At 27.3% G+C, this 18,859-nt stretch overlaps 1 long non-coding RNA gene and 1 other non-coding gene across 2 annotated transcripts; one reads left to right on the forward strand and one right to left on the reverse strand.

Annotated features, from left to right (window-relative positions):
* Positions 1–668: 668 nt before the first annotated feature.
* Positions 669–13,580, forward strand: LOC125845089 (uncharacterized). The gene is made up of 2 exons (XR_007444228.1): positions 669–800; positions 13,447–13,580. It is a non-coding gene; the product is annotated as an uncharacterized LOC125845089 (long non-coding RNA).
* Positions 13,581–16,481: 2,901 nt separating this feature from the next.
* On the reverse strand, positions 16,482–16,583 carry LOC125846157 (U6 spliceosomal RNA). The gene has a single exon (XR_007444319.1). It is a non-coding gene; the product is annotated as a U6 spliceosomal RNA (small nuclear RNA).
* Positions 16,584–18,859: the final 2,276 nt, after the last annotated feature.

Genomic DNA, 18,859 nt, shown 5'->3' on the forward strand with positions numbered 1-18,859 from the left:
AAATAATTAGAAACAGAGAGATACAAGATAAACGAAAAAATAGTGAATTAATCCGAACTCATAAAACCCAAAAACTAAAAAATACTAGTATAAATATTGTTGTTCTTATCAAAATCCAAAAAGGGAGGAAAAAGGACACAATAAACAACCCCACAAAAAGGCAAAGACAAAGAAAAAGGCGGAAAAGGGGGTTTTGAGGATATATTTTTTTTTTTGGATAAAGAGAATCATCAAATTAATGATTAAATCACAATGAATCAATCACCCACGGTTGCATCGTGGGAACGGTGCAGCGAATATACTAATAACAATAAAAATTGAGAATTGAGATAAAACAAAATCCCCAAACTTGAATATACTCACCAAACAAAACACTTAAATATGATTCTCTCATATTTTTTTTCTCCATCTAAAACTTATGAGATAATTACATAATTAGAGAGAATTACAACTCAAAAAGAGTAAATCCACACATAATAATAATATTACAGAAGTTCAGATCTGACTTTAAAAATTACAGAATCTCACAACTCCAAATTAAAAATCAAGCAAACACTAATTGCCTTTTTTTTCTTCTTTTATCTTACATCTGATTAAAAAGGCGATCACAATTCACACAAATTAGAACAAACTTCAAGCCATGAATAAGTTCAGACGAACTTATTCATGCCGTTGGCGGCGGCGGTGGAGGACTGATGGAGCCCACCGAAGTGGTGACGGTAGAATTACCGTCAGATTCATCACCTCTACCGCTGCCGCCAAAAGTTTCCCCTAATAGTATTTTAGGGGAAAACAAAGAGGTTACGGTTTCGATTAAGCTCTCAAAAATTTGAGCTTTGATCTGACCTCTTTTCGGAATAACTCCTCTGTTTTTTTGTTTCTGTTCGGAATTCGGTAGTTTAGCTGCAGCCATCGGAAAATTAAAGAAGAAGAAGGAGAAATTTAAGGAAAAAATACTGAAAAATTATTAGGGCGAAAAAAGCCCCATTGAAGAAGAGAAAGTGAGAGATGGAGAAGGTAGAAGAAATATTAGTTGAGGTGGAACTACAATTCCTTCTTGAAGCTTTAATACTTAGCTAATCATAAAATAAAAAGAAACTAAATACTCGACAACATTTGATTTGACACGGAGTTTAAAAAATAAATGAAGACTTTGAAATGTTTATCAAATTGCCTTTTGTAGACTCACTTTTTTCTCTCCTCATAAATGTATTGGAATATTATCTTTAAGATTAAGTGGGACCAACAAAAGTAAAAGATGAATTGTACCTTTAACTACTTACCATATAAGAAAATGTGACATTCTTTTTAGGATTGACCAAAAAGGAAATAGTGCAACATAAAATGGGACGGAGGGAGTATACAATAAGTTACTTCTCATTTTAAAAAAAAGGTTCATATTGTTATTGTTATTATCATTATTAAAGTGGTTCACTTAATATAAATTAGAAGAAATAACTATTATGGACAAAATTGAAAAAAAAATCAATTTTCTTTAATTTCTTAAAATAATAAATAATATAAGATAATTATTTTAAAATATCACTATATATAATTTGAGACTAAGAAAAGAGTAAGGTAAAACTAGAAGTTGGTGTCTAGAGTCAAGAAAGTGAGTTTTTATTTTTTTTTAATGATTGATATAAGTTTTACCGAAGAAAGACTACTTTTAGAGTAATATAAAAAGTACTCCTAGTACGTGCCTTTTAAAAATAAAAATAAAAATATACATATAAATATAATGGAGTACTTTTTAATAATTAATAATAATACTATAAAGACATATTTTTTAATATTATAAATTTCACTGAATCAGCAAGTGTGAATACGAATTCTTGACCAATGGACTGACAGTCAAGTGTTGAACAAATGTGGAGGGACCCTTACGGTTAATTGAGTTGGTGCAGCGGATCGTATTTTATAAAGAGAAGTCAGAAATTGATTTTCTTTATAACACTTTTTTAGTCATGTTTATTGTATTAGACTTGTCCAGTGCGATATAAATTACTTATATTAATTATTACACAAGAATAAATTTATCCAATGAGCAAACAAATGATATCAATTGCGAGTTTCGTTTGGATCAAAATATTAGAACATCACGTGAAAGATATCAATTATAAATCATGATAGCGATAAATCAAATAATAAAGATAAATTATTTAAAAAACAACTCTGTGAGATATTTGACTAAAAATTAACTATAAAAAAATAATTTAATTTACCTTATTCGATCATGAGTATTATTTTAATTACTAAAATGATCAATGTATGAAAAATGATTCACAAATATCCTCTGTTTATTCGATTTAAAAATTTAATTCACCCACTTTTAAAAGTTCATTGAATAAGAAGGAAAATTAGAAAAATTGAAAGTAAAAATATCATCTCTCCAGCTATGAACATTAAACTGCACATTGCAATTTGGATTTTTAAAGATTTTTTCCTTTTGAAGACAACTATAAAGTCAAATGGTAGGGGATGAACCTAGTCCTAGATGAATTTTGAGTAATTTTTTTAATTTTATTCTAGATGTTGCTATAGATCATTCTAGAAGGTCTAATTATTACTGTCCGCCCAATAATAGTTGTCCACTATTGACTTGACATATCCCTTAAGAAATAATAAATTATAAGAATAATATTTGACTTTATTAAATTTAATGTTTTGAAAAATGTGTTAGATGGAGTAATAAATATTACTTAATAGCAAGGATAAAATAGACACAAAAGATAAATTATCTTTTAATTTTTTAAATTGGACAAATATTGTTGGACAACTATTTTTAATATAATAGAGATTTATTATTGAACGATGGGAGTCGCTAATTCGAAAAACGTTAAAATTTAATTTGACCCATAATAGAATTTATAATAGACACAAATATTAAAATTGTCATTACTTGAATCTTTGCTCCTAAGTTTCCTACTAAAAAACTTACTAATCCTTTTTATATTTGAGTAAACACTTGGTGCTACAATTCGTATATGTGGCAATATAGCATAATTTTTTTATTAAGCGACCCACAAATTAAATTAGTTCTCCCCAATAATATTCTCTTCCTAATTAAAGAATCAGTTGATGTCAAGTGTCATTATATGTATATTTCGAAAATAATCTATCTGTCTTACGAATACAAAAGTAAGACTTGCATATATTTAGTAGCGGAATACTAGAGTTATTTTTAAGTAGCTTAAAATATAATGAAGCAAATATACGAAGAAACAAAGAAATTAATATTTAATATATATATATATATATATGATAATAACTATGATGTATACAGCTAATAAGTTGGAATTTAGAAAATTTATTGAAAAGTTGCATTCACATTTTGTATCAATTTAATTCAACTTATTTCACACACTTCATCTCCTACGCAACCTTTTTTTTTCTTCTTTTGACCAAAGAATAGTTTTTCTTTTGGGTTGTTTTTGTAAGTGTATGAAATAGCTTTTTTAAAAAAGGACTAAAAAGATTATTACTTTTAAAAAATGGAAATAACATAACCTTTTTACGATTTGAATAATAAAAAATTGATCCTGCACACTATTTTTTTTACGAGTCGGAGTCACAATTTTTCAATATATTAATGCTTTCGTAGTTCATTTTTACTTTTCATATATCAAATTAATATAAGTATAATTAAATATTTACACTCGAATCTCCCGACTTTGAAGTATGTTTTTAATTGGAGTGGGGCAGAAGAAGTTAAATTGTTGCCATGTGTAATTCAGACAGTGATTGTCATGTGGAGGATGGTGTTATATTTTTTTATTCGATACTTGATATTCGCATTGAATTGAACTAATTGAATATGGCTACATTCGAAATATAAAGCTTTTTATCAAAAAAAATTTCATATCTAAAAGCTCGAATCTGATACCTCTAATTAATTATTGAGGAATAGAATGGTCTTATATCATTATCACTAATATGTCTTCTTTCTTTGTTTTAAGAAAAAATAAAATAAAAAAATAATGAAAGGTCCGTATAAGATGTGTCCTAAGGGCTAAGTGCCAGCTAGTAATTAGTTTGGTATAAATATCAGACGACGAATACGTCTCAAGACTATATGATTTACAGCTAATCAATATCAAAGAATTCAAGCTATTTCACACTCTGGCGTCTCCTAATTAAGTAAACCTTTTTTCTTTTCTTCAACTTTTTAATAATTAACAGTAAAATGCTGTCGTACTAAAAAGTCAAATCCAATTTTTTGTTCCCAATCATAGATATCATCAAGATGGGGTGGGGGTGGTGGGTCGTGGATGGTGGGTGGACTTAATATTAATTATTGTTAATTTTTGAAGGCAAATAAAAGATTTTTCATGATACTAAATGAACGACATTCAATAAGATTGCTAGAGATTCAACCTTCGGGGTGATCCAATGATTTGGGCTTGAAATTTCATATTGAAGGTCTTAATTTTGAAATTTCTTACTAGAGGATCGAGGTCGTTCATCGAACTTGTCTAACGTGAAATATCTCTCTTGTGTGATTTACTAGTTATTATATAGGACTGTGAGTTTTATCATATGCGCACCCAAAGAATAGCAACTACACGATTTTCTATATCACGGTATCTCCGAAATGCCAGCTCATCTCATGAATATTACGTGTTTCCTCCTCCGTTTTCAGTTTTAAATTATATCGTTACTACTAAACCAAGATTTCCAGATAATATTGTCTGAATATGATTTACAGCTAATCAGTTGGAAATAAAAATCTTTTAAAAGCTGCACGTTTTAATAATAAAAATAAAAATTGAGAAGCAACTTTTACATTTTTTTATACTGTAAATAAAATAATGAATTTCAACTTATTTCACACTCACGTTTCCTACACCAACCTTACCTTTTTTTCTTTTGACCAAAATCAACTAATCACTATGTTTTAAATTAATTTTAAATAAGTTAACATCCACTACGTGGTTTCTAATCTTTCCATTAAATCATCATTATTATAAATTAATAATAATAATATTAGAAGTTTATCTCCACTTGAATTTAGATGCTGATTTCCACAAACAACGTATTTACATACCAAAAATCAACAACAATTTTAAGAAAACAAAAAAATAAAATTATATAACAAACTTTTCTTAATATATTACTCCATACAAATCTTCACAAAAATTAGACTCTCAATCACCAGTTGACAAATTAGACCAGAAGAATAATTAATTGAAAGTACATATTTTATTTATCATCAGTACAGACAACTTGTAAAAGAAACAAGTACATTACACTGATATTAAAAAAAAAAAACAATCCAATATGCTAAGCTCTCGCTACATGATAAATGAATGCGCTTTGTCCCGCCTATCGGAACCAATTCCCCCTCCCAAAAAAAAAAAATCAATAATAATAAAAATTAATAATTTTGTAGCTCTGTTTGTAGCTGGGAAACAGCAGGGGAATACAGAGTATGTATATGAATTGCTATACATATATATTTGACTGTAGATGCAATTTGAGATTATCATAAAAATCTGTAAATTTCAAATTCTGAATTAGATCTGGCCTGCCGTGTAAGAAATTAACGATTTGCAGAGCAAATACCTCTTTCTGGTCAATCATCAGGAGCAATTGGTTTCGGACGGAAGCAACTGCCGATCATGCGACCCACCGATTTCAGCAATTTTTAAAAAATCATACGTTTTACTTGTCCTCTTCTCGGCGGCCACCTTGTGACACGATTATTCATCATCGCCGGCGGGTTCTGCATTTTCCGATGAGATGGATTTGTAATTTGGAAGGAATAATAATTAGAAAGAGGTAAGTGGTAATGGAAGTGAAGTAGAAACAGAGCAGAGCAGAGCAGTGAATTTATGAAATGGAATATAATGATATAAGGCCGGGAGATGGAGTTTTGGGGTGGTGGGTTTGGGTTGGGGGTGTGGGTGTGGGAGCAATTACTTTGCCTACAAGTTTGTCATTAAATTTATTTTTTTTGTTTTTTTGGTTAAGAGCCAGGTTTAGGTATCACTTATTTCGTTGCATTTTGTTGATATCTCAAAAGGTCATTCAACGTAAAGAATAAGAATACGAAGGACTGGAGATGAATTTTTGGGGTGAAGGGTTGAATTGGGGGGCTAATTACTTTGCACAGAAATTTGGATTTTTATTTATTTTTTACTAATAAAAAGGTTTAGGTATTACTTATTGCGTTGCATTTAATTCATATCTCAAAAGATTATTCAAAACGGTAAAGAATAAGGACATGAAGGGTGGGAGATGAATTTTTGGGGTGAAGGGTAGAGTTGGGGGCCAATTAACTTCGCTAACAAATTATTTGATTTAGTTTATTTTGAAACGTTATTTAATTAGAAGAATTTATATAATAGAATTATTTTTTAAAAATCAACAAAATCACTCAATTTTAAATTTTAGTTATTTATCGAATGTAAAAATGAACAAATATCAAAATATCAAAATTATTAATGGTGAATATATTAACACTAAGCATTCTTTCTTTGGGGGGTTAAAATAGAAAATATGTGTAATAAGTGGTAATTTTTAACATATGTATTCTTCTAAGGTTAAATAGTAATTTTGGTCTTTGTGTTATTGGTTTATTGTAATTTGGTCTTTGTGTTATTGGTTTATTATAATTTGGTCTTTGTGTTATATGACTCAGCATTTTTTATATTTAATTAATTAAAATATGTTATTTTGGTCCCTAAAACTAATGAATGTCAATTTGTTTTTGATTAAGAACACAAAGCATGTAACAAACTCTACACAACGAAAGAGTTAGATGTAAAAGAACGCAATATCATATCGTAATTTGTTAAATAGAAGTGTGTGTAAATTAATTTTTTCAATCTTTGATGGTGAAGTATGAGCCAATGATGGATGCAAAACCAATTGTGAAGCAGATGACAAATTTTTTAGACATTAATACCATGAAATTGAGTAATATATTATCACAATGAAGATGTAAGATAAACCATAAGTATGTACTATGTACAATAAGGCCTCGACAATTGCCAAAAAAAAAAAATGATTCTAACAGTAGATTAGATATTAACTCATAAAAAAAAAAAAATTGGGTGTCAATAGGAGTAACAGGATAACCTAAAATAAATATACATATTGCTTAAAGTAATAATTTTCAAATCTGTTAACTTTAGAGACCAAAATAACACATTTTAATTAGTAAAAGGTTAAATATCCTAAGTCATAAGGATCAAAATTCAATAAGGCTTTACTTGAGGACCAAATTACTAGTTTCCCTTGAAATTAAAAAATAAAAAGTATTCATGTCGTTCATATGTTAGTTTCACAAAAACCTATTCATTCACATGTTAGTTTCACAAAAACCTATTCATTCACAAAAACTTTAGAAAATAAAAATCTAAAGTTGATATGTAAAACAAAGTTTAATGATTTTTATTTGACAATTTTTTATAATTACGTAATATTTTGGGATACTACTCGCATTGCATTGTTACCTTTTGTGGAGTCATAATATCCTTATGATAATATTTTCTTTTATAATTCAAATACCAAAGAATAAATTTTAAAAATAATTTCTGGTGAATTATTTTTTACCTTGGTACCTACCACAACGTTATAAGACAAACACAGTGTGTGAACAGAATAATGGACTAAGTTTGGTTGGTCTTGTTCACTCTATTGTATTTAAGTGAAAGGAAGGACTCAATTCAGTTCAAGGGAAGTGAAAGAATAATAAATTTATTATCAAGTTTCAAGTTTGTATTATCATTTTATAATAAAAATATTCGTGAAAAGTTATTACAAGAAACGTAATTAATATGAATTTTAAAAAAAGAGGAAGCAAACAAAAGAAAATACCATTAATTTATATATGAAAAATTACTATTACTTATTTGTAATTCGAAGTGATTTCGAAGAGTAAGTTCGAATAAAAACTATATAAAACATATATACAACGGTATAAATTTCATACAACAAACTAGAATAAGATTTAATTCAAAACTATCAATATGAGTGTTTTTATAAAATAATAAAATTTAGGATTATTTTTTAATTTTTAAAAATTCTCAAATATTAGAATTTGACCTATTAATTATAGTTTTTTTTTTCTAAAATTTGTGATGTTTACCAAATAATGATAATTATATGGCCACACAAGTTCCTAAATTTTTCTCAAATATAATTATGATCGAACATGAGTAATTATATTGCACACACAAATTCCTAAATATTTCTCAAATATATTTATAATCGAACATGATCTAACTCAAAATTCTTTTGAAGTAAAATCAATATTATCAAACACAATCTACGAGATAGATCTTCTAAAGAACATATCTACAAATAGAAGGACCAAGAATAAATAGTCAAACTAAAATCCAATGGCTGCTTGACTACATCAAGATTTAATCATTTGATACTAAAACACAATACAACATAAAATAATGTTCTCCTTATTTTATATTAAGTGAATTTTTGAATTTTTTTATTATTAAAAATAATTGAATTATTTAAAATGCAATATAAATATTTATAAAATATACAAGTTGATGTATAGATTACATAAACCAAATCCCCTTTGGTTTATCTGTTTAATTCATTCATGGAATGTAGTCAATTTTTTAGCTTATATTCTCTTTCATGTGAACCAAAAGTCCACAACAAATATAACTTCAAATTGATAAAGAGACAACGGAGCACTATATCAATTCTATCGGTATTTCGAAAGACGAGGGCGTGCAGCAGACGTTTTATTTTAAAATATTTATAACTTATTTTAAATCATAAATTTTAATTTATTTTTATTTTGTCAAATTAAACAACATTGATAAGTATTATATCTTCCATTCATTAAAGTGAATATTGGAAGGAATATTTTGGGATTAGAAGGAGAAGTGAGACACGTCTATATATTTTTAAAAATGGAAGCCAGCTAATGATCTAATATTAAATGGGAAAATAAATAAATTTTACAGCTAATGCCAATATGCTTGTGTGAAAAGGTAAATATTTGTTTACATGAATTATTCTAGACAATTTAATTAATTAAGAAAAGAAACAGACAAAAAAATAGATAAAAAAATTGGGAAGGTGCACCACGTAATGGTACTTATCGTCATCAATATACGTCCTGCCTACGTTATCAATGCTTCTCGAAGTATCTCTCGAAAAATAATGCATGCATTAGTGTTGTGTATTACTAAAATCTGTTTTCATTATTTTATATAATATTATGCATCAACATGATTAAAAGTATAATTATTCCTTTAAAAAATTGATATTCTTTTAATCATATTAATGAAGGATATTTTTATAAGTAATTTATTTTACTAATTATTTAAAGATCCTTTATTATATTATTTTTTTACTCCATTTGATCAAATCTTAAAGGATTTTCACATAAATAAATTTGTGCTCCAGCTAAAAAAGATTGTGATAAAGTGATAAATACCTTTTTATTTTTAATTAGATATTTTAAATACCAAATTATTTTTGTTAGGAAATATTTTTTCCTCCAACATCAGACTTTACGATGTCAAAACCAAAAAAGTCTAGCTCCAAACTTCTAGATTAGAAAAAGAAAATGATACTAAAAAAATTCAAAAGAGCAAACAAATAAAAAAGAAAAAGTGTAATCATATCGTGCTCTCATTTTTTCTAATATATAAATCAATTAGAGTATTATTTTATTATTAGAAAGAGACATAAAGAGTGAGGAAAACAATATGAAAAAGTCCTGCCGACCAAATCAATTAAAGTGTTTATTTTTTTCCTTTTATTTTTACTTGTCATACGTTTTTACACATTTTAAAAAATTCATCAAGTAAAACAGTAATTAAATAAAATTATTTTATTTTTTTATTAATTAATTACAATTTAATACTTCTCTCTTTTTATCACGTTAATTTCTCATCCCATTTATTTCAAGTAGAATTATAGACGAACAAATGGAGAAATCCAATGGCGGCTTTCTTGGAATACTTCAGATCTAACTCTACTAAGATTTACATTTAATTTTTGGCACCTCCCGTTCCGTCCCCTTTTAGTTGTTATGTTACGCTTATTGAAAAATAATTTGATGAATTTTTAAAATTAAAATAGATTACATTAATTCACTAATTTAAATTAAATATTTAGATATTAAAAAATTATATCAAAATACTATAAAATATAATTTTTTTGCATATCAATATGATAAAAAAAATATATCTAAAATATTAATCAAATTTCTTATTATTTAATTCTAAAAAATAAAAGAAAACCATGACAACTAAAATGAGATGGCAGGAGTATCTTTTTGGGATCAAATACATGGAAACACAAACACACAAATTCAAATTTAAACCATATAAGTTTTATGAGTTTAATATTGTAAATTATAATTTTTATTATATCAATATCAAAAGATCTATACTAACTTATAGTACTTTATTTATAATTTTTAATATCTAAATTATTTAAATTAACTCTAAAAAAATAAAATATAATACTTGAAAAAAGGAGTACAATTTATCACATAAGATGAGCCGCGTCATTATTTTCTCGTTTTATATTAATCGTTCGTCTTATTAAAAATAAATTATACTATATGGTTAGTCATAGTTAGTTGTGGTCAGATTCTGTTGTCATGAATAGTTCAATTGTCTGCCACAATGAGGACATTAAGATTTTTCATAACTATATTTGGAAATAAAAAACAAACGTAACATATTCTGAATTAAATAATATGAAAAAGGCTAAAAATACCATGAACTATTATCTAGTTATGATTATTGTTTAAAATTAATCTGTTTATTTGTAATATATGTTGTCCTGACCGCTTCATTTTTCGTTAGTTTTTACTCTATACTACTTTGTATTGTTTATACAACATTTCTATTAGATAAGTTATAAGATAGGCAATTTTTTTTATCGAAGATTTATCGTAAATATAAAATTCTACAGAGTATGTTGGTTGTTGTCATCTTAGCTATAGCTAGCAAATGTCTCACTATTTATTTGCATATACTATATATTATTTTGTTTGCCGTTTAATCTTCCACCAAGCTAGCTAATCATAATACTTTATTAATTTGAGAATTAGAAGTAGGTAAACATGTACCTCAATTTGTGATGGAAGGTATTGTTAGGGTTTTACCCTGATTTTCTTACCATAATTTAAGATTTATTTTTCTTTAAAAAAAAGACAAAACATTATCATAAATGTTTTTACTTTCTTGAAAGAAAAATATAATATTATTTCATATTTGGTTTATTCTCTCCTTTTAGGACTCCTTTTCTAGTAGGAAAGGTTTTAGGACTCTATAAATATAGGTTTGTTTCTTCTAACACAAAAATAATAACATCCACAATGTAGTCGTTTAAGAGTCTTGTTTATGGGGAGATTTATTCTCTCAACAGTTATAATATTTTTCTTTTAAATTAGTTTTCATATTAATAATATTATGTTTTGGTATCGTTTTATTTGTCATCTAATTTATCATCGTCTTGATTTGCAAATTGTAAGCTTCCGCATGACGCCCTAATCATCCTTCATAACCCAACAAGTGGTATCAGAGCACATGGTCCAACAATCCCATGGTCCGATGATCCTATGGTTCAACAAGATTGAAGAAAGGTTCAAGTGGTTTCAAATCAATTTGCAATAACTTTGATGATAATGAAGATTTTTGTCGAGCTACATGTGGAGAAGAAGTTTCAACCATATTTTCAACATTCCTGTTGCTGCAATTTTTAAAAATAAAAATAAAATATTTTTAACCCATATGTTTTAAACTTTATTTTTAACCATGGCAAGCAACGGTGATGAAGATTTTGTGAAGAACAAGATTATCATGCAATGAAGAAGACAGATCAAGCTTTGTCAAGAAAATCCAGCCAAAAGGGGAGATTTGTTAGGGTTTTGCCCTGATTTTCTTACCATAATTTAAGATTTATTTTTCTTTAAAGAAAAGACAAAACATTACCATAAATGTTTTTACTTTCTCGAAAGGAAAATATAATATTATTTCGTATTTGGTTTATTCTCTCCTTTTAAGACTCCTTTTCTGGTAGGAAATGTTTTAGGACTCTATAAATATAGGTTTGTTTCTTCTAACACAAAAACAATAACATCCACAATGTAGTCGTTTAAGAGTCTTGTTTATGGGGAGATTTATTCTCTCAATGGTTATAATATTTTTCTTTTAAATTAGTTTTCATATTAATAATATTATGTTTTAGTATCGTTTTATTTGTCATCTAATTTATCATCGTCTTGATTTGCAAATTGTAAGCTTCCGCATGACGCCCTAATTATCCTTCATAACCCAACATGTATTAGGTTCAAAAGTAGTTACATAAAATATTTGTTTAAGTAGTTTTAATCAATTAACGCTTCTAAGTTTCCATCCAATATTTTAATAAATATTTATATTTAATTTAGTTTGAACCTACACATAAACATCTATGTTGTCATTTTCTATTTTTTGAAAAAAAAATTGCTATACTAAACACACCTCCCCCTTCTATACAACACTTAATCTGAAATACATTTTTAATTCTTTTTTCTTACCATTGAGCTGTCAATCAGTATTATTAGAGATTCACACGTTAATATACATTTATATTTACTTAATTTTTAATACAAATATAAAATATACGAAAAAAATTAATTTACTTAATTTTTAATACAAATATAAAATATACGAAAAAAATTAGTGAATTCATCCGAACTCATAAATCTGCCTCTAGCTGAAAAAAAAAAAAATGTTGTTATCAAAATCCAAAAAGGGAGGAAAAATAACACAATCACCCAGAAAACAACCCCACAAAAAGGGAAAAGGAGTTTTGAGAATATACTTTTTTTTGGATAAAGAGAATCACCAAGTTAAAATTCAATTACAATCATTCACCCACGGACGGACGATACCTATGCTTCCATCGTCGTGCGTAGATTAACGCAAACACAAGACGCTCAGTACACCAAATATACTCATAACAATAAAAAATCAGGCATAACATAATTTGAGAATTGAGATAAAACAAAATCCCCAAAGTTGAATAAACTCACCAAACAAAACACTTACATATGATCCTCTCATATATTTTTTTTCTCCATCTAAAACATAGGAGATTATTACATAATTAGAGAGAATTACAACTCAAAAAGAGTAAATCCACACATAATAATTATACAGAAGTTCAGATCTGACTTTAAAAATTACAGAATCTCACAACTCCAAATTAAAAATCAAGCAAACACAAATTGCCTTTTTTTCTTCTTCTTTTATCTTACATCAAAGGCAATCACAATTCACACAAATTAAAACAAACTTCAAGCCATGAATAAGTTCAGACGAACTTATTCATGCCGTTGGCGACGGCGGTGGAGGACTGATGGAGCCCACCGAAGTGGTGACGGTAGAATTACCGTCAGATTCATCTCCTCCACTGCCGCCGGAAGTTTCCCCTAATAGTATTTTAGGGGAAAACAAAGAGGTCACAGTTTCGACTAAGCCCTCAAAAATTTGAGCTTTGATCTGACCTCTTTTCGGAATAACTCCTCTGTTTTTTTGTTTCTGATCGGAAGTCGGTATTTTAGCTGCAGCCATCGGAAAATTAAAGAAGAAAAAGGAGAAATTTAAGGAAAAAGGAAGAGAGAAAAAACTGAAAATTTTGAGGGCTAAAAAAGCCCCATCGGTAAACAGAAGAGAAAGTGAGAGATGAAGAAATATTAGTTGGCGGTGGAACTACTTATACTATTCACACTTTGTGGATAAATTTGGATCCCATTTCGAAGAAATTTTTATAATTTTTTTGCTCTTCACATTTATTTATTATCAAAACAAATGATAGTAAATAAAAATAATCTCAGTAGTAGGGGTGTACAAGAGAAATTGAATCGACGAACATAATTAAATCAAAAAAAAAAACCAATATGTGATTTGATTTGGCGGTTGAAAAAAAACTCGGCCACTCTTATTTTGATTTGGTATTTTAAAAAAAAAGTCAAATTGAATCCAAATCAAACCGACATAATATATATAGGGTAATGCTAAATGACCTGAAAATTTGGCCAAAATTTTAAGAAATCTTTAATATTTTTTTATTTTTTTTTAAATCAACTGATTTTTTTTTTCATTTTTTAATTAAAAGGTATTCAAGTTAAAAGGATAAAAATGTTCAAAAAAATAAAATAATATAGGTATAATACCATTATGGCCAAATTCTCTGGCCAAAAGGATTTTTCCTACATATATAATTTAATTTTATTTATAGATAAAAAAATATTATTTATAATCTACTTTGTTAATACATTTTTAGTTAGTTTATAGTTTTCAATGTTTATATATTTTAATTCAAATTTGGGCTTCTAAAATTTTGTAAATATTATATATATAATTTAATTTTATTTATAGATAAAAAATATTATTTATAATCTACTTTGTTAATATATTTTTAGTTAGTTTATAGTTTTCAATGTTTATATATTTTATTTCAAATTTGGGCTTCTAAAATTTGTAAATATTTTATTTTGTATTAAGATCCGAAGTTACAATTATATTGTTATAGTTTTTCAAATTCGAAGTTAACAATTTACTTTGTAAATATTTTGTTTTGTATTCAGTTTAACTGTATCCTTTAATCTTATTAATTTAACATAATGAATGTTGATATTTCAAAAAAAATTATTTTGTACTCATGTGAATTTTACCGTCTTTACGAAAATTTCTATTCATTTAATATTTCTTAAGTTTAGCTTATCACACAGGTAAGTGAAAATATATTTGATCTCTTTTTCAAACATCATATAGTTATAAAAAATCGAAAAATCGAAAGAACCAACTAAAATCGAAACCGAAAAAACCGACTTTGCGTGGTTTGATTTGATTTTTAGATTTAATAAACCAACATAATTGGTTTAGGTTTTTTTTTTTTATGAAAAAGTACACCCCTACTCAATAGTATTTATATATAGGGAAATTGTATATAATGACAACTATTAAATCAAATTAAATGGTATAACCACACTTTGATTTAATTGTGCCTTATAGCAAATTGTTTGCCAGCCGCCTCTCTCCCTCAAACTCTCGCTCACCACTCTCCCTCTCTCGCTCGCCTCTCTCGCTTTATACAATAAAAATGTATAAATTTTGTTTCTGTTTGTATAAAGCGAGAGAAAATTATATATACACATGCAAATACATATATATATATATATATATATATATATATATATATATTCGTCTTATACACTTATAAATATACAATAAAAATATTCCCCTGCCCAGTTCTCTTTTGCCTTTCTCTCTTTCTCGTTTTATACAAACACAGATTATACAAATATAATGTATAATTTATGTTTTGTATAATGTATAATTTATGTTTGTATAAAGCGAAAGAGAGAGCGATTTTTGATATACAAATATTTTTGTCAACGATTTATACAAACGAGAGGCTAACAACAATTTATACAAATGGTCTGCCAGCGAAATTATACAAATCTGAAGAGGAGCCAACGAATTATACAATTGCTTCTTTTTTGTATATATGCATAGCGAAATAGACATAGCTTTCAATTGTATATGTATAGCAAATTATACATATATATGTTTGCTATGGAGCGCAATTATGCAAACTTTGCTATAACATACAAATATGATTTTTTTGTTTGCTATATGTGAAAGTTGCTCTTATATATAAAGGATAAATATTCCCCAAACTATCATAAATTAAATGGTATGAAAATACTCTCCGTCATACTTTTGGGAGATTAGTACTTCTGTCGTTCAAAAACTAGAGCATATATGCCCTTTACTCTAACAGAAGACTAAATAGGAACACATGGCATAATCTTGATATTTATTAAATGTCGGATCTTTGGAAGATTATGACACGTGTATGTTCGTTAGTTTAAAAGATATATATACTCTAGTTTTTAGACGGTAGGGACAATAATGTCTCAAAAGTATGATGAAAGGTATCTGCATATCATTTACGATAGTTTGGGGATATATTTATCTTTTTCCTTTGATTAAATTCTGTTAAATAATTTTCAGTAATGACCAACATGAGTTGTAATGTCGTATTAAACTATTTTACTCTTAACTAAAGATCTCGAATTTAATTTTTAGTATAGAGAAAACTAAATAAAGAAAACACATAAATTGTGGTGCAACATTAAACTACTTTACTCTTAACTAAAAGTTTCAAATTTAATCCTTATCATAAAATATTAATTGCAACAATCATATTATAGTAAACGTAGCTCTCACTATTTATTTGCATATAATATTTTGTTCGCCGTTTAATCTCCAACTACCTAGCTAATCATAATACTTTTAATTTGGAATTTGAAGTAGCTACATTAAACTCCCTTAGCCTTATAAAACACAAATTTAAAATAATCAAACTCAAATGAAATATCAAACACCAAATATAAACTAAAAAAATAAAAATAAACTCTCAACAAAAGTAATACAAACCCCACAAAGAAGGGAAAAGGTAAACACAGAAGTAGAGTGATGAGAATATACTACTTGGACCATTTCTCGATTTATGTGCGTCATCCTTTCGCAGGGATCATGCTAATTGCTTTATATTGTTCCAATTTTATCGAATATCCCCGAAAGGACTAATATATATATATATATTATAATTATTAAAATTCCTTTAATTTTTTTCTTCATATATTGACTTCCCTATATTTCGAACTCCTTTATAAAAATATTCACTCCGCCATTGAAAATCACCAAACTAAAAAATTATGATGGCGGAAACTGTCCCATTTGAGAAATATTTGTGCTTAATTAAAGTGCTCATTTTATATTATCACAATTGTGGAAAATTTTGATGGGATTTTTCAAAGAAACTTCCTTTTTTTTAAAAGTCTCCTACATTTACACCAAAACTAGATAAAAGTCTACCCTTTTTTCTTTTTTTTTCCAATAATATAAAACTAGCATGCGCCAATTTTTATTTATTATAAAATAATAAAAAATATAATAAATAAATTAAAATGAAGAAAGTAATTCTTAAGCGTTGAATTGAACGGAAGGAATATATCATTATGATTATATAGTTTTCTCGATGCACTCTGAAGTCTGAAAATTCTACATGGAATAGTGAGTTGGCATGTTGGCCGACCAAAAATTCAATCTAATATAGACCTTTGGAAATTTTAGTTTGGATATGCTATATGAAATTCCGAATATTTATGGAATTTTTATAATTTGTGGATTTTTTATACTTATAAAAAAATTAGAAAAATACAATTTTAAAAATAAAAATTTCAACTTCATAATATTTCAACTTCATAATAATCTTATTATCATATTATAAATTTAAATAAATTTTTATTTCAATTATTTTTAAATCAAAATAAATTTTCAATAATTTAGTGCTTTAAATAAAATAAGTTCACTTTTTTCACGTACTTTCTTTGCAGTGTTACGTAAAGTACCTAAGTTGGAAACAACTAAGCAGATGGACTGCTAATGCTTGACCAATTTAGTAAGAATATTAGATTCTCAAGAATTAAAGGAAAAAGTTGTCTTGAATCTCAAGAATAATGTTGAATAACCAAAATACTAACCATAAAAGGGTCAAAAGAAGAGAAAATTCTTGTTAAATAAAGTTAAATCCATTTTATTTCCCATTAAAAGAAAAAAAAAACTAAAATATTTATCACCTCAAAGCTAGAGTGATAGACCAATAAAAAGTTGCGGTGGAGATGCTAAGTGGCAAGTACTTCTTCATTCTTAATAAGATGTCTTGAGTTAGAGTTCCTTTGGATACAAAGTCGTATGTATTAGAGATCTCTTTACTTACCAACGCAAAAATTTTCTATACAAATTTAAATTTAGTAGAACTCCAATACGTATACCGAACTCCAGATGAAAAACAAATAAAAAAGAAAAACTAGAGTGATGTGGAGCCAATGCTTATCTAAATAATTCAAAAGGTAACTTTGATTCAACAAAGACAAGAAACGGTCTTCCTCCCTACCAGCTGACATTTGACTGAAATCGTTATCATGACATATTAATTACGACTATTATGCTTGGTATGAAGAATAATAAATAATTAATTTTAGAATATAATATTTTTTTAGATATTAATATCGTGAAATGAAGTGATGTATTACCGTAATGAAGATGTAAGATATAGCATAAGCAAAAAATAGGGAAAGTACATATGTTAGGGCCTTGCCAATCACCAAAAAATGATACCAATTGGGTGTCAAATAGATGTAAAATGATACACGGAAATAAATGTATATGTTACTTTTAGGGTGTGTTTGGTATGAAGGAAATATGTTTTTCAATTTTCTCATGTTTGGTTGGGTTAAATATTTTGGAAAATGTTTTCTAAATTAACTCATTTTTCTCAAATTTAAGGAAAATGACTTTCCTTCAAAACTCAAGGAAAACATTTTCCAAAACTCTCTTCCAATTTCAAATTACAACTACTTTTTTTGTTGAAAAAATCATTTTTGTCCCTACCCTCAAACCAGCCCTCCAACCACCCCCAAAAAATAAAATTTAAAGTTTGTTTTTAAATTCAATTTTTTACCCCACCCTCACCCCTACCCCAACCCCCTCGCAAAAAAATATTTAAAATTATTTTTAAAAGATATTTCTAATTTCAATTTTTTATTTTTTTACCCCCCACCCACTACCCTCGCCGCCCCCACCATCAGCCACCTATCAACCCCCTAAGAAAAAAATTTAAGTTTGTTTTTAAAAAATATTTTCAACTTCAAAAATTTATTTTTCATCCCTACACTCGACCTCCCCCCAACCCACCCACCCCCTACTCACCACCCCTACCCCAAAAAAAAAATTAATTTGTTTTTAAAAAATATTTTCAACTTCAAAATTTCATTTTTTTCACCCTACCCTCGACCCCC

This window comes from Solanum stenotomum, chromosome 11 (assembly GCF_019186545.1).
Source record: "Solanum stenotomum isolate F172 chromosome 11, ASM1918654v1, whole genome shotgun sequence".
Classification (NCBI taxonomy): Eukaryota; Viridiplantae; Streptophyta; class Magnoliopsida; order Solanales; family Solanaceae; genus Solanum; species Solanum stenotomum.